The 17,408-nt window shown below is 53.8% G+C and overlaps 1 non-coding gene across 1 annotated transcript in view; it reads right to left on the reverse strand.

The window, feature by feature from the left end:
- The window catches only part of LOC143243700 (small subunit ribosomal RNA), a 1,803-nt gene extending 882 nt beyond the window's left edge, over nt 1-921 (reverse strand). Inside the window, exon 1 of the ribosomal RNA XR_013024710.1 lies at nt 1-921. This exon is cut by the window's left edge and continues 882 nt beyond it. This is a non-coding gene — a ribosomal RNA (small subunit ribosomal RNA).
- Between the last annotated feature and the right edge of the window lie 16,487 nt (nt 922-17,408).

Here is a 17,408-nt window from a genome sequence, read left to right on the forward strand (position 1 = left end):
GGTCCAAGAATTTCACCTCTAGCGTCGCAATACGAATGCCCCGTCTGTCCCTCTTAATCATTACCTCGTGTTCCGAAAACCAACAAAATAGAACCGAGGTCCTATTCCATTATTCCATGCACCATTATTCAGGCGTTTCGCCTGCTTTGAGCACTCTAATTTTTCAAAGTAAACTTGCCGGCCACCCAAGACACTCAATCAAGGGCACCGAGGGAAAACCGGCAGGATGTTTAGGCCAGGAAGTAACCGCCAAAGCGGACCCCCTGTCTAGAACTGAGATCCAACTACGAGCTTTTTAACCGCAACAACTTTAATATACGCTATTGGAGCTGGAATTACCGCGGCTGCTGGCACCAGACTTGCCCTCCAATAGATCCTCGTTAAAGGATTTAGAGTGTACTCATTCCAATTACGGGGCCTCGATAGAGTCCCGTATCGTTATTTTTCGTCACTACCTCCCCGTTCTGGGAGTGGGTAATTTGCGCGCCTGCTGCCTTCCTTGGATGTGGTAGCCGTTTCTCAGGCTCCCTCTCCGGAATCGAACCCTGATTCCCCGTTACCCGTTACGACCATGGTAGGCGCATAACCTACCATCGACAGTTGATAAGGCAGACACTTGAAAGATGCGTCGCCGGTGCTAGACCGTGCGATCAGCCAAAAGTTATCCAGAGTCACCATCATTTGCGGACCGAGGTCCGATTGGTCTTGGTCTAATAAATGCGCTCGTCCCGTGAGGTCGGAGCTTTGTTGCATGTATTAGCTCTAGAATTACCACAGTTATCCAAGTAGGAAAGTACGATCTAAGGAACAACGGCTGGATAATGAGCCATTCGCGGTTTCACCTTATTTCGGCATGTACTTAGACATGCATGGCTTAATCTTTGAGACAAGCATATGACTACTGGCAGGATCAACCAGGTATCTTTTCTCGTTCGGTGCAAGCCACCCGCTCCAACGGCGAGTAGAAACACCACTCTCGAATCGGCAGACGCGTGGCTAGATACACGCCTGCCGTTCTCTGTCTACTTCGTGTCACCAATCACGAGACAGACCTCTTACACACTCTAGAGTACGAGTTCTCCAAAACAACAGTTCCGATAAAACGAAACAAACTAGGGCGTATCAGGAAGAACCGACCTTCGGAGGACAGCTCAACCCACACTAAGCTATATCGAAAATGATGCATATTCCGATGTCTCGGCATGGTTACCCGAAACTCGTCGCATCAGCAGTGGGAACAGAACGTCTTTCGTAACAAAGACAATCGTTAATCGCTCGGATTAACTCGTACGCGTGCGGTCGAACGCACGTACTGCTTTATCCCCGCTCGGACCGAGAGGGAAAGGGAAACAGTCACCGTTATTGACGTGCCCCGTGAAAGGGAAGGGCCGCTCGAACCCTTGGTTTGACAAGCTGAAATTCAACGGCTCGTGCAGAGCACGCTGCGGGTCCAGCATCCCTTGTGTCTCTGACTGAGACCGGCTAATCGCTCGGATTAACTCGTAGGCGTGCGGTCGAACGCACGTACTGCTTTTATCCCCGCTCGGACCGAGAGGGAAAGGGAAACATTCACCGTAAATAACATTCCCCGTGAAAGGGAAGGGCCGCTCGGACCCTTGGTTTGACAAGCTGAAATTCAACGACTCGTGCAGAGCACGCTGCGGGTCCAGCATCCCGTGTGTCTCTGACTGAGACCGGCTAATCGCTCGGATTAACTCGTAGGCGTGCGGTCGAACGCACGTACTGCTTTTATCCCCGCTCGGACCGAGAGGGATAGGGAAACAGTCACCGTTGTTCACGTGCCCCGTGAAAGGGAAGAGCCGCTCGGACCCTTGGTTTGACATGCTGAAATTCAACGACTCGTGCAGAGCACGCTGCGGGTCCAGCATCCCGTGTGTCTCTGACTGAGACCGGCTAATCGCTCGGATTAACTCGTAGGGGTGCAGTCGAACGCACGTACTGCTTTTATCCCCACACGGACAGAGAGGGAAAGGGAAACAGTCACCGTTGTTCACGTGCCCCGTGAAAGGGAAGAGCCGCTCGGACCCTTGGTTTGACATGCTGAAATTCAACGGCTCGTGCAGAGCACGCTGCGGGTCCAGCATCCCGTGTGTCTCTTAATGAGACTGGCTAATCGCTCGGATTAACTCGTAGCCGTGCGGTCGAACGCACGTACTGCTTTTATCCCCGCTCGGACCGAGAGGGAAAGGGAAACAGTCACCGTAAATAACATGCCCCGTGAAAGGGAAGGGCCGCTCGGACCCTTGGTTTGACAAGCTGAAATTCAACGACTCGTGCAGAGCACGCTGCGGGTCCAGCATCCCGTGTGTCTCTGACTGAGACCGGCTAATCGCTCGGATTAACTCGTAGGCGTGCGGTCGAACGCACGTACTGCTTTTATCCCCGCTCGGACCGAGAGGGAAAGGGAAACAGTCACCGATATTGACGTGCCCCGTGAAAGGGAAGAGCCGCTCGGACCCTTGGTTTGACATGCTGAAATTCAACGGCTCGTGCAGAGCACGCTGCGGGTCCAGCATCCCGTGTGTCTCTGACTGAGACCGGCTAATCGCTCGGATTAACTCGTAGGCGTGCGGTCGAACGCACGTACTGCTTTTATCCCCGCTCGGAACGAGAGGGAAAGGGAAACAGTCACCGTAAATAACATGCCCCGTGAAAGGGAAGGGCCGCTCGGACCCTTGGTTTGACAAGCTGAAATTCAACGACTCGTGCAGAGCACGCTGCGGGTCCAGCATCCCGTGTGTCTCTGACTGAGACCGGCTAATCGCTCGGATTAACTCGTAGGCGTGCGGTCGAACGCACGTACTGCTTTTATCCCCGCTCGGACCGAGAGGGAAAGGGAAACAGTCACCGTTATTGACTTGCCCCGTGAAAGGGAAGAGCCGCTCGGACCCTTGGTTTGACATGCTGAAATTCAACGGCTCGTGCAGAGCACGCTGCGGGTCCAGCATCCCGTGTGTCTCTGACTGAGACCGGCTAATCGCTCGGATTAACTCGTAGGCGTGCGGTCGAACGCACGTACTGCTTTTATCCCCGCTCGGAACGAGGGAAAGGGAAACAGTCACCGTAAATAACATGCCCCGTGAAAGGGAAGGGCCGCTCGGACCCTTGGTTTGACAAGCTGAAATTCAACGACTCGTGCAGAGCACGCTGCGGGTCCAGCATCCCGTGTGTCTCTGACTGAGACCGGCTAATCGCTCGGATTAACTCGTAGGCGTGCGGTCGAACGCACGTACTGCTTTATCCCCGCTCGGACCGAGAGGGAAAGGGAAACAGTCACCGTTATTGACGTGCCCCGTGAAAGGGAAGGGCCGCTCGGACCCTTGGTTTGACAAGCTGAAATTCAACGGCTCGTGCAGAGCACGCTGCGGGTCCAGCATCCCGTGTGTCTCTGACTGAGACCGGCTAATCGCTCGGATTAACTCGTAGGCGTGCGGTCGAACGCACGTACTGCTTTTATCCCCGCTCGGACCGAGAGGGAAAGGGAAACAGTCACCGTAAATAACATGCCCCGTGAAAGGGAAGGGCCGCTCGGACCCTTGGTTTGACAAGCTGAAATTCAACGACTCGTGCAGAGCACGCTGCGGGTCCAGCATCCCGTGTGTCTCTGACTGAGACCGGCTAATCGCTCGGATTAACTCGTAGGCGTGCGGTCGAACGCACGTACTGCTTTTATCCCCGCTCGGACCGAGAGGGAAAGGGAAACAGTCACCGTTGTTCACGTGCCCCGTGAAAGGGAAGAGCCGCTCGGACCCTTGGTTTGACATGCTGAAATTCAACGACTCGTGCAGAGCACGCTGCGGGTCCAGCATCCCGTGTGTCTCTGACTGAGACCGGCTAATCGCTCGGATTAACTCGTAGGGGTGCGGTCGAACGCACGTACTGCTTTTATCCCCGCTCGGACCGAGAGGGAAAGGGAAACAGTCACCGTTGTTCACGTGCCCCGTGAGAGGGAAGAGCCGCTCGGACCCTTGGTTTGACATGCTGAAATTCAACGGCTCGTGCAGAGCACGCTGCGGGTCCAGCATCCCGTGTGTCTCTGACTGAGACCGGCTAATCGCTCGGATTAACTCGTAGGCGTGCGGTCGAACGCACGTACTGCTTTTATCCCCGCTCGGACCGAGAGGGAAAGGGAAACAGTCACCGTAAATAACATGCCCCGTGAAAGGGAAGGGCCGCTCGGACCCTTGGTTTGACAAGCTGAAATTCAACGACTCGTGCAGAGCACGCTGCGGGTCCAGCATCCCGTGTGTCTCTGACTGAGACCGGCTAATCGCTCGGATTAACTCGTAGGCGTGCGGTCGAACGCACGTACTGCTTTTATCCCCGCTCGGACCGAGAGGGAAGGGAAACAGTCACCGTTATTGACGTGCCCCGTGAAAGGGAAGAGCCGCTCGGACCCTTGGTTTGACATGCTGAAATTCAACGGCTCGTGCAGAGCACGCTGCGGGTCCAGCATCCCGTGTGTCTCTGACTGAGACCGGCTAATCGCTCGGATTAACTCGTAGGCGTGCGGTCGAACGCACGTACTGCTTTTATCCCCGCTCGGACGAGAGGGAAAGGGAAACAGTCACCGTTGTTCACGTGCCCCGTGAAAGGGAAGAGCCGCTCGGACCCTTGGTTTGACATGCTGAAATTCAACGGCTCGTGCAGAGCACGCTGCGGGTCCAGCATCCCGTGTGTCTCTTACTGAGACCGGCTAATCGCTCGGATTAACTCGTAGCCGTGCGGTCGAACGCACGTACTGCTTTTATCCCCGCTCGGACCGAGAGGGAAAGGGAAACAGTCACCGTAAATAACATGCCCCGTGAAAGGGAAGGGCCGCTCGGACCCTTGGTTTGACAAGCTGAAATTCAACGACTCGTGCAGAGCACGCTGCGGGTCCAGCATCCCGTGTGTCTCTGACTGAGACCGGCTAATCGCTCGGATTAACTCGTAGGCGTGCGGTCGAACGCACGTACTGCTTTTATCCCCGCTCGGACCGAGAGGGAAAGGGAAACAGTCACCAGTGCCCCGTGAAAGGGAAGAGCCGCTCGGACCCTTGGTTTGACATGCTGAAATTCAACGGCTCGTGCAGAGACGCTGCGGGTCCAGCATCCCGTGTGTCTCTGACTGAGACCGGCTAATCGCTCGGATTAACTCGTAGGCGTGCGGTCGAACGCACGTACTGCTTTTATCCCCCCCGCAGTCACCGGACGTGCCCCGTGAAAGGGAAGAGGGAACGGCTCGTGGAAACAGTCACCGACTGCTCGGACCCGTGAAATGCCCCGGAAGGGAGCCGCTCGGACCCTTGGTTTGACATGCTGAAATTCAACGGCTCGTGCAGAGCACGCTGCGGGTCCAGCATCCCGTGTGTCTCTGACTGAGACCGGCTAATCGCTCGGATTAACTCGTAGGCGTGCGGTCGAACGCACGTACTGCTTTTATCCCCGCTCGGAACGAGAGGGAAAGGGAAACAGTCACCGTAAATAACATGCCCCGTGAAAGGGAAGGGCCGCTCGGACCCTTGGTTTGACAAGCTGAAATTCAACGACTCGTGCAGAGCACGCTGCGGGTCCAGCATCCCGTGTGTCTCTGACTGAGACCGGCTAATCGCTCGGATTAACTCGTAGGCGTGCGGTCGAACGCACGTACTGCTTTTATCCCCGCTCGGACCGAGAGGGAAAGGGAAACAGTCACCGTTATTGACTTGCCCCGTGAAAGGGAAGAGCCGCTCGGACCCTTGGTTTGACATGCTGAAATTCAACGGCTCGTGCAGAGCACGCTGCGGGTCCAGCATCCCGTGTGTCTCTGACTGAGACCGGCTAATCGCTCGGATTAACACGTAGGGGTGCGGTCGAACGCACGTACTGCTTTTATCCCCGCTCGGACCGAGAGGGAAAGGGAAACAGTCACCGTTATTGACTTGCCCCGTGAAAGGGAAGAGCCGCTCGGACCCTTGGTTTGACATGCTGAAATTCAACGGCTCGTGCAGAGCACGCTGCGGGTCCAGCATCCCGTGTGTCTCTGACTGAGACCGGCTAATCGCTCGGATTAACACGTAGGGGTGCGGTCGAACGCACGTACTGCTTTTATCCCCGCTCGGACCGAGAGGGAAAGGGAAACAGTCACCGTTATTGACTTGCCCCGTGAAAGGGAAGAGCCGCTCGGACCCTTGGTTTGACATGCTGAAATTCAACGGCTGGTGCAGAGCACGCTGCGGGTCCAGCATCCCGTGTGTCTCTGACTGAGACCGGCTAATCGCTCTGATTAACACGTAGGGGTGCGGTCGAACGCACGTACTGCTTTTATCCCCGCTCGGAACGAGAGAGAAAGGGAAACAGTCACCGTAAATAACATGCCCCGTGAAAGGGAAGGGCCGCTCGGACCCTTGGTTTGACAAGCTGAAATTCAACGACTCGTGCAGAGCACGCTGCGGGTCCAGCATCCCGTGTGTCTCTGACTGAGACCGGCTAATCGCTCGGATTAACTCGTAGGCGTGCGGTCGAACGCACGTACTGCTTTTATCCCCGCACGGACCGAGAGGGAACGGGAAACAGCTACCCATATATTTTACGACAGTAACCTCTTCCACCGAGGCACGTCAAAAACCACCGTTACAGGTGGTGCCGAATCCACCGAGACGGGTAGAACGACAAACTTACTAGGAAAACGCCGCACAGTGTTCTTAAAACCATCACTTCTCGCAACATTCTTTTCGCTCCAATATATTGTTTCAATCCACCATTACGTTCGTTCATTCAATATCTCTCGGCCTCTTACATTCTTTGTTCGGCCATTTCTTAACACTATCGGCAGTCGTTTTCGCTAGTACTCACCACCTGTGTGGAAACGGGCCGTGACCAGCCCACAGGTCCCGGGCACGCCGGGTTAAAAGGTGAGAGGAGGCTTAACACAATGTTACAATCCTGTCTCAGACAGACTATGCCCCTATATAGAGAAGGAAACTAAATTTAATGCCATCAGAACCCATTAGTACGGCATTTCAAAGTGCGGTAAAGGCAAGGGACCAAGCGGAATAGTTCCGCATCGCTACCCTGAGTTGCGTCAAATTGGTCCTCAGTTTTGAGTGAAAAGTGGTGAAAATGAACGCTGAAAACAACGTTTCTAACTATCAAACTGATTTTGCCATTTCCTCCCACTTTCCAAATTTCACCGAACTCTCCTCACATCCATGCCGTCTTTGGCATCACTCTATACGGGAGAAAATTTCTTAAAGTCGTACTCCCTTTCAGGTCCGTCTCAGACAGACTATGCCCCTATATAGAGAAGGAAACTACATTTAATGCCATCAGAACCCATTAGTACGGCGTTTCAAAGTGCGGTAAAAGGCGAGAACCTATGCGGGCAAGTTCCGCATCGCAACCCTGAGTTGCGTCAAATTGGTCCTCAGTTTTGAGTGAAAAGTGGTGAAAATGAACGCTGAAAACAACGTTTCTAACTATCAAACTGATTTTGCCATTTCCTCCCACTTTCCAAATTTCACCGAACTCTCCTCACATCCATGCCGTCTTTGGCATCACTCTATACGGGAGAAAATTTCTTAAAGTCGTACTCCCTTTCAGGTCCGTCTCAGACAGACTATGCCCCCTATATAGAGAAGGAAACTACATTTAATGCCATCAGAACCCATTAGTACGGCATTTGAAAGTGCGGTAAACGGCGAGAGCCTATGCGGGCAAGTTCCGCATCGCAACCCTGAGTTGCGTCAAATTGGTCCTCAGTTTTGAGTGAAAAGTGGTGAAAATGAACGCTGAAAACAACGTTTCTAACTATCAAACTGATTTTGCCATTTCCTCCCACTTTCCAAATTTCACCGAACTCGCCTCACATCCATGCCGTCTTTGGCATCACACTATACGGGAGAAAATTTCTTAAAGCCGTCCTCCCTTTGAAGTCCGTCTCAGACAGACTATGCTCCCTATATATAGAAGGAAACTACATTTAATGCCATCAGAACCCATTAGTACGGCTTTTGAAAGTGCGGTAAAAGGCGAGAGCCTATGCGGGCAAGTTCCGCATCGCAACCCTGAGTTGCGTCAAATTGGTCCTCAGTTTTGAGTGAAAAAGTGGTGAAAATGAACGCTGAAAAACAACGTTTCTAACTATCAAACTGATTTTGCCATTTCCTACCACTTTCCAAATTTCACCGAACTCTCCTCACATCCATGCCGTCTTTGGCATCACTCTATACGGGAGAAAATTTCTTAAAGTCGTACTCCCTTTCAGGTCCGTCTCAGACAGACTATGCCCCCTATATAGAGAAGGAAACTACATTTAATGCCATCAGAACCCATTAGTACGGCATTTGAAAGTGCGGTAAACGGCGAGAGCCTATGCGGGCAAGTTCCGCATCGCAACCCTGAGTTGCGTCAAATTGGTCCTCAGTTTTGAGTGAAAAGTGGTGAAAATGAACGCTGAAAACAACGTTTCTAACTATCAAACTGATTTTGCCATTTCCTCCCACTTTCCAAATTTCACCGAACTCGCCTCACATCCATGCCGTCTTTGGCATCACTCTATATGGGAGAAAATTTCTTAAAGCCGTCCTCCCTTTGAAGTCCGTCTCAGACAGACTATGCTCCCTATATATAGAAGGAAACTACATTTAATGCCATCAGAACCCATTAGTACGGCTTTTGAAAGTGCGGTAAAAGGCGAGAGCCTATGCGGGCAAGTTCCGCATCGCAACCCTGAGTTGCGTCAAATTGGTCCTCAGTTTTGAGCGAAAAGGTACACGTAACGTCCTAAAACTACCGGGTAGTGTCCGCATCGTCCTCCACAACCCCGCCAACGGACGCGTCGCGTGATCGATCGCGAATCTCTCCTAGAGGCAATGAGGCCATTGGGGTTAGTCGGCGGCAACGTTTTAACATGCCGATAACGCTTACGCTACGTCCATCGTCGATTCCAGTCAAGCCTCACCAGTCCCCTATATATAGAAGGAAACTACATTTAATGCCATCACTACTCAAAAGTACGGCTTTTCTATGTGCGGTAAAGGCGAGAGCTTATGCGGGAGAGTTCCGCGTGGCTACCCTAAGTGCCGTCGAATCGTCGTAGCGTGTTCCACCGCCTATCTGTCCGAAGGGCAGAAAGAAACTGCGGGAACACGGCGGGAGCCGGTAATCGAAATGCCGACGATAACCTCGATAGGCGGCGGGTGCCGGTAGTCGAATCGACAGTCCTGCCGCCAACAGACTGGTGTCATGCCGATAACGCTTACGCCACGTCCATCGTCGATTCCAGTCAAGCCTCACCAGTCCCCTATATATATAGAAGGAAACTACATTTAATGCCATCACTACTCAAAAGTACGGCTTTTCTATGTGCGGTAAAGGCGAGAGCTTATGCGGGAGAGTTCCGCGTGGCTACCCTAAGTGCCGTCGAACTCGTCGTAGCGTGTTCCACCGCCTATCTGTCCGAAGGGCAGAAAGAAACTGCGGGAACTCGGCGGGAGCAGGTAATCGAAATGCCGACGATAACCTCGGTAGGCGGCGGGTGCCGGTAGTCGAATCGACAGTCCTGCCGCCAACAGCCTGCTGACATGCCGATAACGCTTACGCTACGTCCATCGTCGATTCCAGTCAAGCTCACCAGTCCCCTATATATAGAAGGAAACTACATTTAATGCCATCACTACTCAAAAGTACGGCTTTTCTATGTGCGGTAAAGGCGAGAGCTTATGCGGGAGAGTTCCGCGTGGGTACCCGAAGTACCGTCGAACTCGTCGTAGCGTGTTCCACGGCCAATCTGTCCGAAGGGCAGAAAGAAACTGCGGGAACTCGGCGGGAGCCGGTAATCGAAATGCCGACGATAACCTCGGTAGGCGGCGGGTGCCGGTAGTCGAATCGACAGTCCTGCCGCCAACAGCCTGCTGACATGCCGATAACGCTTACGCTACGTCCATCGTCGATTCCAGTCAAGCTCACCAGTCCCCTATATATAGAAGGAAACTACATTTAATGCCATCACTACTCAAAAGTACGGCTTTTCTATGTGCGGTAAAGGCGAGAGCTTATGCGGGAGAGTTCCGCGTGGGTACCCAGTACCGTCGAACTCGTCGTAGCGTGTTCCACGGCCAATCTGTCCGAAGGGCAGAAAGAAACTGCGGGAACTCGGCGGGAGCCGGTAATCGAAATGCCGACGATAACCTCGGTAGGCGGCGGGTGCCGGTAGTCGAATCGACAGTCCTGCCGCCAACAGCCTGCTGACATGCCGATAACGCTTACGCCACGTCCATCGTCGATTCCAGTCAAGCCTCACCAGTCCCCTATATATAGAAGGAAACTACATTTAATGCCATCACTACTCAAAAGTACGGCTTTTCTATGTGCGGTAAAGGCGAGAGCTTATGCGGGAGAGTTCCGCGTGGCTACCCTAAGTGCCGTCGAACTCGTCGTAGCGTGTTCCACCGCCTATCTGTCCGAAGGGCAGAAAGAAACTGCGGGAACTCGGCGGGAGCCGGTAATCGAAATGCCGACGATAACCTCGGTAGGCGGCGGGTGCCGGTAGTCGAATCGACAGTCCTGCCGCCAACAGACTGGTGTCATGCCGATAACGCTTACGCCACGTCCATCGTCGATTCCAGTCAAGCCTCACCAGTCCCCTATATATAGAAGGAAACTACATTTAATGCCATCACTACTCAAAAGTACGGCTTTTCTATGTGCGGTAAAGGCGAGAGCTTATGCGGGAGAGTTCCGCGTGGCTACCCTAAGTGCCGTCGAACTCGTCGTAGCGTGTTCCACCGCCTATCTGTCCGAAGGGCAGAAAGAAACTGCGGGAACTCGGCGGGAGCCGGTAATCGAAATGCCGACGATAACCTCGATAGGCGGCGGGTGCCGGTAGTCGAATCGACAGTCCTGCCGCCAACAGACTGGTGTCATGCCGATAACGCTTACGCCACGTCCATCGTCGATTCCAGTCAAGCCTCACCAGTCCCCTATATATATAGAAGGAAACTACATTTAATGCCATCACTACTCAAAAGTACGGCTTTTCTATGTGCGGTAAAAGCGAGAGCTTATGCGGGAGAGTTCCGCGTGGCTACCCTAAGTGCCGTCGAACTCGTCGTAGCGTGTTCCACGGCCAATCTGTCCGAAGGGCAGAAAGAAACTGCGGGAACTCGGCGGGAGCCGGTAATCGAAATGCCGACGATAACCTCGGTAGGCGGCGGGTGCCGGTAGTCGAATCGACAGTCCTGCCGCCAACAGCCTGCTGACATGCCGATAACGCTTACGCTACGTCCATCGTCGATTCCAGTCAAGCTCACCAGTCCCCTATATATAGAAGGAAACTACATTTAATGCCATCACTACTCAAAAGTACGGCTTTTCTATGTGCGGTAAAGGCGAGAGCTTATGCGGGAGAGTTCCGCGTGGGTACCCGAAGTACCGTCGAACTCGTCGTAGCGTGTTCCACGGCCAATCTGTCCGAAGGGCAGAAAGAAACTGCGGGAACTCGGCGGGAGCCGGTAATCGAAATGCCGACGATAACCTCGGTAGGCGGCGGGTGCCGGTAGTCGAATCGACAGTCCTGCCGCCAACAGCCTGCTGACATGCCGATAACGCTTACGCCACGTCCATCGTCGATTCCAGTCAAGCCTCACCAGTCCCCTATATATAGAAGGAAACTACATTTAATGCCATCACTACTCAAAAGTACGGCTTTTCTATGTGCGGTAAAGGCGAGAGCTTATGCGGGAGAGTTCCGCGTGGCTACCCTAAGTGCCGTCGAACTCGTCGTAGCGTGTTCCACCGCCTATCTGTCCGAAGGGCAGAAAGAAACTGCGGGAACTCGGCGGGAGCCGGTAATCGAAATGCCGACGATAACCTCGGTAGGCGGCGGGTGCCGGTAGTCGAATCGACAGTCCTGCCGCCAACAGACTGGTGTCATGCCGATAACGCTTACGCCACGTCCATCGTCGATTCCAGTCAAGCCTCACCAGTCCCCTATATATAGAAGGAAACTACATTTAATGCCATCACTACTCAAAAGTACGGCTTTTCTATGTGCGGTAAAGGCGAGAGCTTATGCGGGAGAGTTCCGCGTGGCTACCCTAAGTGCCGTCGAACTCGTCGTAGCGTGTTCCACCGCCTATCTGTCCGAAGGGCAGAAAGAAACTGCGGGAACTCGGCGGGAGCCGGTAATCGAAATGCCGACGATAACCTCGGTAGGCGGCGGGTGCCGGTAGTCGAATCGACAGTCCTGCCGCCAACAGACTGGTGTCATGCCGATAACGCTTACGCCACGTCCATCGTCGATTCCAGTCAAGCCTCACCAGTCCCCTATATATAGAAGGAAACTACATTTAATGCCATCACTACTCAAAAGTACGGCTTTTCTATGTGCGGTAAAGGCGAGAGCTTATGCGGGAGAGTTCCGCGTGGGTACCCGAAGTACCGTCGAACTCGTCGTAGCGTGTTCCACCGCCTATCTGTCCGAAGGGCAGAAAGAAACTGCGGGAACTCGGCGGGAGCCGGTAATCGAAATGCCGACGATAACCTCGGTAGGCGGCGGGTGCCGGTAGTCGAATCGACAGTCCTGCCGCCAACAGCCTGCTGACATGCCGATAACGCTTACGCTACGTCCATCGTCGATTCCAGTCAAGCCTCACCAGTCCCCTATATATAGAAGGAAACTACATTTAATGCCATCACTACTCAAAAGTACGGCTTTTCTATGTGCGGTAAAGGCGAGAGCTTATGCGGGAGAGTTCCGCGTGGCTACCCTAAGTGCCGTCGAACTCGTCGTAGCGTGTTCCACGGCCAATCTGTCCGAAGGGCAGAAAGAAACTGCGGGAACTCGGCGGGAGCCGGTAATCGAAATGCCGACGATAACCTCGGTAGGCGGCGGGTGCCGGTAGTCGAATCGACAGTCCTGCCGCCAACAGCCTGCTGACATGCCGATAACGCTTACGCTACGTCCATCGTCGATTCCAGTCAAGCTCACCAGTCCCCTATATATAGAAGGAAACTACATTTAATGCCATCACTACTCAAAAGTACGGCTTTTCTATGTGCGGTAAAGGCGAGAGCTTATGCGGGAGAGTTCCGCGTGGGTACCCGAAGTACCGTCGAACTCGTCGTAGCGTGTTCCACGGCCAATCTGTCCGAAGGGCAGAAAGAAACTGCGGGAACTCGGCGGGAGCCGGTAATCGAAATGCCGACGATAACCTCGGTAGGCGGCGGGTGCCGGTAGTCGAATCGACAGTCCTGCCGCCAACAGCCTGCTGACATGCCGATAACGCTTACGCCACGTCCATCGTCGATTCCAGTCAAGCCTCACCAGTCCCCTATATATAGAAGGAAACTACATTTAATGCCATCACTACTCAAAAGTACGGCTTTTCTATGTGCGGTAAAGGCGAGAGCTTATGCGGGAGAGTTCCGCGTGGCTACCCTAAGTGCCGTCGAACTCGTCGTAGCGTGTTCCACCGCCTATCTGTCCGAAGGGCAGAAAGAAACTGCGGGAACTCGGCGGGAGCCGGTAATCGAAATGCCGACGATAACCTCGGTAGGCGGCGGGTGCCGGTAGTCGAATCGACAGTCCTGCCGCCAACAGACTGGTGTCATGCCGATAACGCTTACGCCACGTCCATCGTCGATTCCAGTCAAGCCTCACCAGTCCCCTATATATAGAAGGAAACTACATTTAATGCCATCACTACTCAAAAGTACGGCTTTTCTATGTGCGGTAAAGGCGAGAGCTTATGCGGGAGAGTTCCGCGTGGCTACCCTAAGTGCCGTCGAACTCGTCGTAGCGTGTTCCACCGCCTATCTGTCCGAAGGGCAGAAAGAAACTGCGGGAACTCGGCGGGAGCCGGTAATCGAAATGCCGACGATAACCTCGATAGGCGGCGGGTGCCGGTAGTCGAATCGACAGTCCTGCCGCCAACAGACTGGTGTCATGCCGATAACGCTTACGCCACGTCCATCGTCGATTCCAGTCAAGCCTCACCAGTCCCCTATATATAGAAGGAAACTACATTTAATGCCATCACTACTCAAAAGTACGGCTTTTCTATGTGCGGTAAAGGCGAGAGCTTATGCGGGAGAGTTCCGCGTGGGTACCCGAAGTACCGTCGAACTCGTCGTAGCGTGTTCCACCGCCTATCTGTCCGAAGGGCAGAAAGAAACTGCGGGAACTCGGCGGGAGCCGGTAATCGAAATGCCGACGATAACCTCGGTAGGCGGCGGGTGCCGGTAGTCGAATCGACAGTCCTGCCGCCAACAGCCTGCTGACATGCCGATAACGCTTACGCTACGTCCATCGTCGATTCCAGTCAAGCCTCACCAGTCCCCTATATATAGAAGGAAACTACATTTAATGCCATCACTACTCAAAAGTACGGCTTTTCTATGTGCGGTAAAGGCGAGAGCTTATGCGGGAGAGTTCCGCGTGGGTACCCTAAGTACCGTCGAACTCGTCGTAGCGTGTTCCACGGCCAATCTGTCCGAAGGGCAGAAAGAAACTGCGGGAACTCGGCGGGAGCCGGTAATCGAAATGCCGACGATAACCTCGGTAGGCGGCGGGTGCCGGTAGTCGAATCGACAGTCCTGCCGCCAACAGCCTGCTGACATGCCGATAACGCTTACGCCACGTCCATCGTCGATTCCAGTCAAGCTCACCAGTCCCCTATATATAGAAGGAAACTACATTTAATGCCATCACTACTCAAAAGTACGGCTTTTCTATGTGCGGTAAAGGCGAGAGCTTATGCGGGAGAGTTCCGCGTGGGTACCCGAAGTACCGTCGAACTCGTCGTAGCGTGTTCCACGGCCAATCTGTCCGAAGGGCAGAAAGAAACTGCGGGAACTCGGCGGGAGCCGGTAATCGAAATGCCGACGATAACCTCGGTAGGCGGCGGGTGCCGGTAGTCGAATCGACAGTCCTGCCGCCAACAGCCTGCTGACATGCCGATAACGCTTACGCCACGTCCATCGTCGATTCCAGTCAAGCCTCACCAGTCCCCTATATATAGAAGGAAACTACATTTAATGCCATCACTACTCAAAAGTACGGCTTTTCTATGTGCGGTAAAGGCGAGAGCTTATGCGGGAGAGTTCCGCGTGGCTACCCTAAGTGCCGTCGAACTCGTCGTAGCGTGTTCCACCGCCTATCTGTCCGAAGGGCAGAAAGAAACTGCGGGAACTCGGCGGGAGCCGGTAATCGAAATGCCGACGATAACCTCGGTAGGCGGCGGGTGCCGGTAGTCGAATCGACAGTCCTGCCGCCAACAGACTGGTGTCATGCCGATAACGCTTACGCCACGTCCATCGTCGATTCCAGTCAAGCCTCACCAGTCCCCTATATATAGAAGGAAACTACATTTAATGCCATCACTACTCAAAAGTACGGCTTTTCTATGTGCGGTAAAGGCGAGAGCTTATGCGGGAGAGTTCCGCGTGGCTACCCTAAGTGCCGTCGAACTCGTCGTAGCGTGTTCCACCGCCTATCTGTCCGAAGGGCAGAAAGAAACTGCGGGAACTCGGCGGGAGCCGGTAATCGAAATGCCGACGATAACCTCGGTAGGCGGCGGGTGCCGGTAGTCGAATCGACAGTCCTGCCGCCAACAGACTGGTGTCATGCCGATAACGCTTACGCCACGTCCATCGTCGATTCCAGTCAAGCCTCACCAGTCCCCTATATATAGAAGGAAACTACATTTAATGCCATCACTACTCAAAAGTACGGCTTTTCTATGTGCGGTAAAGGCGAGAGCTTATGCGGGAGAGTTCCGCGTGGGTACCCGAAGTACCGTCGAACTCGTCGTAGCGTGTTCCACCGCCTATCTGTCCGAAGGGCAGAAAGAAACTGCGGGAACTCGGCGGGAGCCGGTAATCGAAATGCCGACGATAACCTCGGTAGGCGGCGGGTGCCGGTAGTCGAATCGACAGTCCTGCCGCCAACAGCCTGCTGACATGCCGATAACGCTTACGCCACGTCCATCGTCGATTCCAGTCAAGCCTCACCAGTCCCCTATATATAGAAGGAAACTACATTTAATGCCATCACTACTCAAAAGTACGGCTTTTCTATGTGCGGTAAAGGCGAGAGCTTATGCGGGAGAGTTCCGCGTGGGTACCCGAAGTACCGTCGAACTCGTCGTAGCGTGTTCCAACGCCTATCTGTCCGAAGGGCAGAAAGAAACTGCGGGAACTCGGCGGGAGCCGGTAATCGAAATGCCGACGATAACCTCGGTAGGCGGCGGGTGCCGGTAGTCGAATCGACAGTCCTGCCGCCAACAGCCTGCTGACATGCCGATAACGCTTACGCCACGTCCATCGTCGATTCCAGTCAAGCCTCACCAGTCCCCTATATATAGAAGGAAACTACATTTAATGCCATCACTACTCAAAAGTACGGCTTTTCTATGTGCGGTAAAGGCGAGAGCTTATGCGGGAGAGTTCCGCGTGGGTACCCGAAGTACCGTCGAACTCGTCGTAGCGTGTTCCACCGCCTATCTGTCCGAAGGGCAGAAAGAAACTGCGGGAACTCGGCGGGAGCCGGTAATCGAAATGCCGACGATAACCTCGGTAGGCGGCGGGTGCCGGTAGTCGAATCGACAGTCCTGCCGCCAACAGCCTGCTGACATGCCGATAACGCTTACGCCACGTCCATCGTCGATTCCAGTCAAGCCTCACCAGTCCCCTATATATAGAAGGAAACTACATTTAATGCCATCACTACTCAAAAGTACGGCTTTTCTATGTGCGGTAAAGGCGAGAGCTTATGCGGGAGAGTTCCGCGTGGGTACCCGAAGTACCGTCGAACTCGTCGTAGCGTGTTCCACGCCAATCTGTCCGAAGGGCAGAAAGAAACTGCGGGAACTCGGCGGGAGCCGGTAATCGAAATGCCGACGATAACCTCGGTAGGCGGCGGGTGCCGGTAGTCGAATCGACAGTCCTGCCGCCAACAGCCTGCTGACATGCCGATAACGCTTACGCTACGTCCATCGTCGATTCCAGTCAAGCCTCACCAGTCCCCTATATATAGAAGGAAACTACATTTAATGCCATCACTACTCAAAAGTACGGCTTTTCTATGTGCGGTAAAGGCGAGAGCTTATGCGGGAGAGTTCCGCGTGGGTACCCGAAGTACCGTCGAACTCGTCGTAGCGTGTTCCACCGCCTATCTGTCCGAAGGGCAGAAAGAAACTGCGGGAACTCGGCGGGAGCCGGTAATCGAAATGCCGACGATAACCTCGGTAGGCGGCGGGTGCCGGTAGTCGAATCGACAGTCCTGCCGCCAACAGCCTGCTGACATGCCGATAACGCTTACGCCACGTCCATCGTCGATTCCAGTCAAGCTCACCAGTCCCCTATATATATAGAAGGAAACTACATTTAATGCCATCACTACTCAAAAGTACGGCTTTTCTATGT

The sequence above is a fragment of the Tachypleus tridentatus genome, unplaced genomic scaffold, assembly GCF_004210375.1.
Source record: "Tachypleus tridentatus isolate NWPU-2018 unplaced genomic scaffold, ASM421037v1 tig00013296_pilon, whole genome shotgun sequence".
Lineage (NCBI taxonomy): Eukaryota > Metazoa > Arthropoda > Merostomata > Xiphosura > Limulidae > Tachypleus > Tachypleus tridentatus.